We start from the raw sequence: 6,503 nt of genomic DNA, 5'->3' as shown, positions 1-6,503 counted from the left end.
CAGTTTCTTTTATCCAAACTTTCTCTTGTAGATACAAATCAAGCTCCGTTGTGACACCTAATATATAAATAAAGTTAATACAATTAATGAATAAAGTTAAATTAATGTAAATAATAAGTCATACCCGAATATAAAAATTATATTTAATAAATAATATATTATATATAAATATAAAAATTATATTTAATTAAACGGGTTTTAAACGGGTATACGGGGCGGGTATACGGGGCGGGTACAGGCTATACCATACCCGCCCCGAACCCGATTAACTTAAACGGGGAAAACCCGAACCCGGACCCGTCCCCGATTAAGTATCCCCGAACCCGCCCCGTTCGGGGCGGGTTTCGGTTTTCCCCATCGGGTTTGGGTTTTTTTGCCATCCCTATAATTATGTGACTTTTGGGCATGTGGTTTGTAGCCAACATGATTTTGGGATCAAGTAGTCAGTTTATTTAGGTCATGCTTATCTACTTAATATCTTTATAAGACTAGATGGGACTCTTACTCTTCATTGATGTGCTTGGTCAATTTAGCTTCTATTAACTTGGCAAAACACCTATGACTTTTGTGATTCTATCTTCTGAGTTCAGCAACAAGCAGCCAACACCATATCACCAGCTCCATACTGATGCAGATTTAACCCTCAATCGGCCCTCATGATCATTTATATAATTATAATATCAAATATTTAAAATATTCTATGATGTTTACATCAGCTAAACATAATCAAATATTAAAAATAAATTTTAACAAAGCCGATAAAATTGAAACTGGTAAACATAGTAAACCACAATTCGCTAATCAACCAATGTTATATCCTGCAAATCTAGGTTGGTTTTTTCACATCTTTTGTAATTGATTAAGTTCGTATCCAAAGTATAACCTTTCTATTTGACTCAACCATTGTTCATGTGTGATGTTTGATTCATATGTGATGTTTATTTTATTTATATATATATAATATATATAAACGAAAACATAAAAATCCTACGTGTCATGTGGTCGCTCCCTCTTTTTTTGGAGTCACCAGATTTGCTTGATTTTTAAATGGAGGCTTCTCATGCATTTGACCCGAATTAATGAGTATGGGTCTTACCAAACCCAGATATTCTTTAAACGGGTTATAACATCTCATTAAATAAAAAATTATTCTCACCAAATTATTAATGTAAAAATCCTATAAAATAGGATATACTAAAAATTAACATCTTATTTATTTTAAAAAAGATATATATATTATTTAAATTAAAAAACTTATTTTATAGTAAAAAAAATAAACGGGTCTTGGGTCTCATCAAACCATAGTATAATATTAACTTTTATAAATATTATTTATAATTAAAAAAACCAATTTTATAGTAAAAAAAAAATAAACGGGTCTTGGGTCTCATCAAAACCATATAGCTTTTAAACCGGGTTATAACATCTCATTTATTTGTGAAACAATTTATCATCAAACCATAAATATATTAACTTTCATACAATAAAAAAATACGAATTCAAAAAATAAATAAATATTAGAACAAACAATATAAAACAACCCCGTAATACGGGGGATAAAAACTAGTATATATATATATATATATATATATATATATATATAAAGACTTGAACCCTTAAACTTTAGAAAAATCAAATATTTTTCACTTTCTTTATAAAATTAAATCAAGGCCCATTTATAGCATTGGTTTAGTACTTTTGATTTAAAATAAACAAGTTGACTAACCAATTAAGCTATTAAATTTAACAAAATAAAAGTGAAAATAAGAATAAAGGGAAGTAATAAAAATTATGAAAAGTTAAACATATATATATATATGCTGGGTATAGATACTGTACGCTAATGCCTTAACGTACGAGAGGTACGTGAGACGCTCAAAGGCAAAAAACAAAGGCAAAAACCTAAAACGCTCAGAAAATGCTCACAAAAACTTAAATGCTCAGCCAAAAACCTAAAATGCTCAAAAACGGTCTTCGTGAAAAGAGTAAAAAATTGATCGATTAACGATCCGAAACTGTTTTTCGGTTAACCAATGATTAATTGGATATGTATTGACGATGCTGGGATGTGATTTCATGGATCGATTCGTGAAAAACGGGATTCGCGTACGCTAGTGTATGTTAAGGATTAGTGTATTGGATCTTTTCAATATATATGATATCGTCCTCTAGTCATAAGACAAAATTAATTGTCATCTAGAAAAGGTTAACATAAAGAGTTAACGTTAATTAATGAAAACTATACAATATGTTGCATCTTTAAGAATAAATTGTATGTTTGTAACATGATTTGTTTTAAGTACACAACAAAACAATGACACGGACACACACCTAAATGAAGAAACGTGTAACTTCCTCTTTATCTTTTCAACAATAATTTGCATATTAAGCTATTAAATATGTAAATATAATAACATGAGCTAGTTATCTAGTCGTGGGTTTAATTAAATCCTTAATTTTGGGCGGCTCGTAGCAATCGCATCACAATGCATATCATACAATTATTTTCATGAGTTTGGACAACTTTGTTTCACGTGAATGTATATACATGGCCGATTTATACAGTTGTTAGGATCGAAGAATAGGGAGGATGATTCTAACCACGTGAATGTATAAATTCCAATAAACCTTTTACTCCATTAATAAACTCAACGAGTTGTTACGAACCGTGTTCGTTAATCAAATGGTACAAGAAAATAGATAGAAACCAGATAGAAACTAGAGACTTTTGGAAGAGACTTTGTTGATCAAACCATAATATTTTCGTTCATAATAATAAAGAAAACCTAAAGGGCTTATATAGCCTTACAATCCAACAACTAACCACTAATTACCCACTACTCACATCTACCAATTTAAAGGAAATAACCATAAAATAAACTAGAAATATGCATGGTGCATGACAACGTGGGTTGAGGGTAGTAGACCCACAACACGAGTCAACGTCAAAACCATAGTATTATGCCATTCTCTGTAGATGAAAACTTTTCGGTCTTATACACTATTGATCAAGAAACCCCCAAGGGCGGGCCTCCATTAAGTCGCGCCACCACATTCACTACATACAAATATTTACATATATATACATACATACATATATACATATATATATATAATTACGTATAAATAAATACACATTTGTAAAAGTAGATTAACAATATTTGACTAATCTTGTGCAAGTACAGGAGTATTTTGTCGTACTTACAAATTAAATTTTAAGAGTTTTTGCATTACTTTTTCCCTAGTTTAGTCTAATAAGGATTGTTATTGGTCTAGAATTAATAGGTTTATTAATACCGAAATCGGGATTATTTGTAACAATATATATCACAACAATTAATAAGCTATCACACTATTTATCACAACAATTAATAAGGGATTCAAGGCTTGATTATCAACGACAATCGACTCAGAATTCATAATTCATAACATCACAAATTTTAACTCACACTGATAGTGGTAGTGGTGGTGGTGTCGAACGTACAACGATGATCTGGTCTGGTCGACTGATAGTGGGGTGAACATTGGTCGGTAAATATTTAGTAAACAAATTATTTTGTTTCTCATCATGTTGCCCGATCTTTAATGTTCTCTATTGAGAAAAATAGATCGAATATATATAGAATAATAAACTTAAAAGTAGGGCCGTCTACGAGAATTTAAATACCTCGGTCGAGCCAAAATAAAAAGGCCCGTAGGCTTTAACGAAAATTTTTTATTCGCTAGCGTACATGGATAAAACATTAATCGACCGATTTATTATAAGTAAAAACCATTCTGAGCATGTAATTATTAATAAACATTGTAAATAACTTTATTTTTAACACTACAAAACATATATATGTAATATGTATAAAAAAAGTTTGTGACCCCGAAACTTATGTACCCAGGCCGATGGTACGGCTCGCACACCCTCCGAGCCTCCCATGCTTAAAAGAAAAAAAAACTTGTATTTAAAAAGATAGAGGTTTTCAATAACATTTTCAAAAGTATGCTACTTTTACATTATGGGTCCATGAGATCGATAACAAAAGAAAAACATTAAGTTAAAATCAACATATTAATTATCAAGTAGGATAATTTTTTTTTACACTAAACAGAAAAAGATTGTTACGTTACAACATATAAAATGCATCACAATCAAAATAATTCAAATGTAAAGGTGATTAATAAGATACAACGCATTGCTACTCATCCTTGCAATTCTCACTATGCTATTCTTGATCTTCTTCTTCACCGCCGGACTAACGTCTTCATCGGATATCCCATCAGTGCACGAGTACTCATCAGTTATAGCCGCACTAGTCTATGTCTGCGCGTTAGATATCGCAAACCTCTTGTTCTTAGCCGATTTAATGCTTGAGATCGCGGTCAACGAGTCTTTAATTTCACCAATGGAGTCCTGGATGTCACCAATGCAGTCTTTTAATACGGCTGCATCACCTTTGGTGATGCTCTTGGCCTTGGCTAGTTGGGAGATGGTGGAACGGGTGGTGGAGGCGGATTTGAGGGTGACCGATAGGGCTTGTTTTACGAGCTTAAGTTGGTTTGATTTGATGGTGGTGGCGTAAGGGAGGGTGGTGGTTAAGCATATGGATGGGTACGTGGTGGTGTTGCATGATGTTATGATGAAATCGGTGTAGTTTTTGGTGGTGGCGGCGGTGGTGGATGATGGAGTCGTGGCGATCGCGGTGGCGATGAATGTGAGAAAGATAAGTGATAAGAAATTGGTTTGATCCATTTTTGGTTTGTGATATTATTTGTGATCTAGAGTGGTGATGATAATGACTAATGAGACATTTGGTTATCAATTTATAGGGACTTCGGATTGTTTTTAACAATATTTGTTTCATAGTTGACCTAAAAACAGTTATGAATTATGATATCACACTTCTTGTTTGTCCACGTTGATGGTTATTGAACCTACTAATCATTTTCGGGTTTATTACAAGAACATATAAGAAAGTCTACCTTCATGATCATAAAGAAAAAGTTATATACTTAATTAAAAGAGCAAATTTCGTATATTTATTCATGTTTTCTCTGTAAATTATTTTATCAAATTTTAAGAGTATTATTTATTTATTTAAATATCTTAAACGGATTGAGCTTTCGAGAGCATCATAAAAAATATTTCAATATGTGAACGAGACGACTGAAAAGAGAAACATATGAAACTATTTTTTAGCTGAAGATTAATGAGGAAAAGACGAAAAGTAATTAAATGTTTAAAAGTAAAAAGGTAAACTAAATGGTTAACCGTCATTCACGATTGATACTAGGGCACTAGGCACTGTATGTATCTTGCCCGGGGAGTATATTCGCAAGAATAAAACTCAAAGGAATTGATGGACTGACGGGGCCCGCACAAGCGGTGGAGCATGTGCTTGTGGTTTAATTCAATGCTAAGCGAAGAACTTTACAAGGCTTGACATGGCGTGAATTCTCTTGAAAGAGAGGTGGTGCCTTCAGAAACGTGGACACATGTGGTGCATGGTTGTTGTCATCTCGTGCCGTAAGATGTTTGGGTTGAGTCCCGCAACAAGCGAAACATTAGGGTAAACGGTATTAAAATAGTGAAAATGGAACCATTTCTTGATTATTATCGAAAACGAATCAAACTTAATAAATAGTTTGACGATTGACATGCTCATTATCTGCAAAACTTACATGAACCAATTATGTAATTACTTTATTCTTATGTTATTTTTTATGTTTAACTAACAACCAAAGTTTAAATACATTTGATAAAATATAATTAGATAAATGTATCTATGATTATAGAATGTCAACGTCATATTTTTTTAGAATCGTTTCCATGTGCAAATATTAGTACAGCTAGAACACCATGTATAATCATTCTCTTCTGGATTAATCTAACTCTTGTTATTCATTAATTTGTTAATAAAATATATGGATATATGATTTACATTGTTATTCATTATATGGATATATTTTAATCATTCTCTTCTGGATTAAAATATATGATTTTGCTATTTAAAAGAGGGGTGCGGCGCGGCTTGTTGCCCGTTTGCCTGTCACTTTATTGTAATCGTTTTATAGTATATTATATATATGTGATTTAGAATGTTAAAAAAATAATATTCTAAAAAAATTGAAATTCAAATTTTTCAAAATAGAGTTTTTACATTTTCAAAAGAAAAGAAACTAAAAATTATAATCCCTTATAACGCATTTTTTCGAGTCTGCATGTGACATGATTTCAACATTCCCCAGCTATTTGAGGTTTCAGGCTCGACTAAAAAATCCCATGTAGGCAAATCCCAACAACCGGGTAAAATTGCCCCCAAGGTAGATGCCGACAAACTAAATATTCCCCCCGTCCCTTTGAAAGTGTCCATATTTCTTTTTTAGTTTGTTCCATTACAAATGTCCACTTTCAAAATTTATTAACTAATTTTCAAGTTTACCCTTACATAAATCAATCATTCAAACTTTCTTAAATTTTGTCTTTTTATATATATTAAGGGCATTATAGTCAT

The 6,503-nt window shown here is 31.9% G+C and overlaps 1 pseudogene; it reads right to left on the bottom strand.

Annotated features, from left to right (window-relative positions):
• Nucleotides 1-4,115: 4,115 nt before the first annotated feature.
• Nucleotides 4,116-4,741, bottom strand: LOC143630978 (pectinesterase inhibitor 4 pseudogene; annotated as a pseudogene).
• Between the last annotated feature and the right edge of the window lie 1,762 nt (nt 4,742-6,503).

Source organism: Bidens hawaiensis, unplaced genomic scaffold (assembly GCF_021521415.1).
Source record: "Bidens hawaiensis isolate Kalapana, Puna unplaced genomic scaffold, B.hawaiensis_p1.1 tig00000512_1, whole genome shotgun sequence".
Lineage (NCBI taxonomy): Eukaryota > Viridiplantae > Streptophyta > Magnoliopsida > Asterales > Asteraceae > Bidens > Bidens hawaiensis.
Note: the sequence above shows the minus strand (reverse complement) of the source record. Positions and strands in the feature narration are given on the sequence as shown.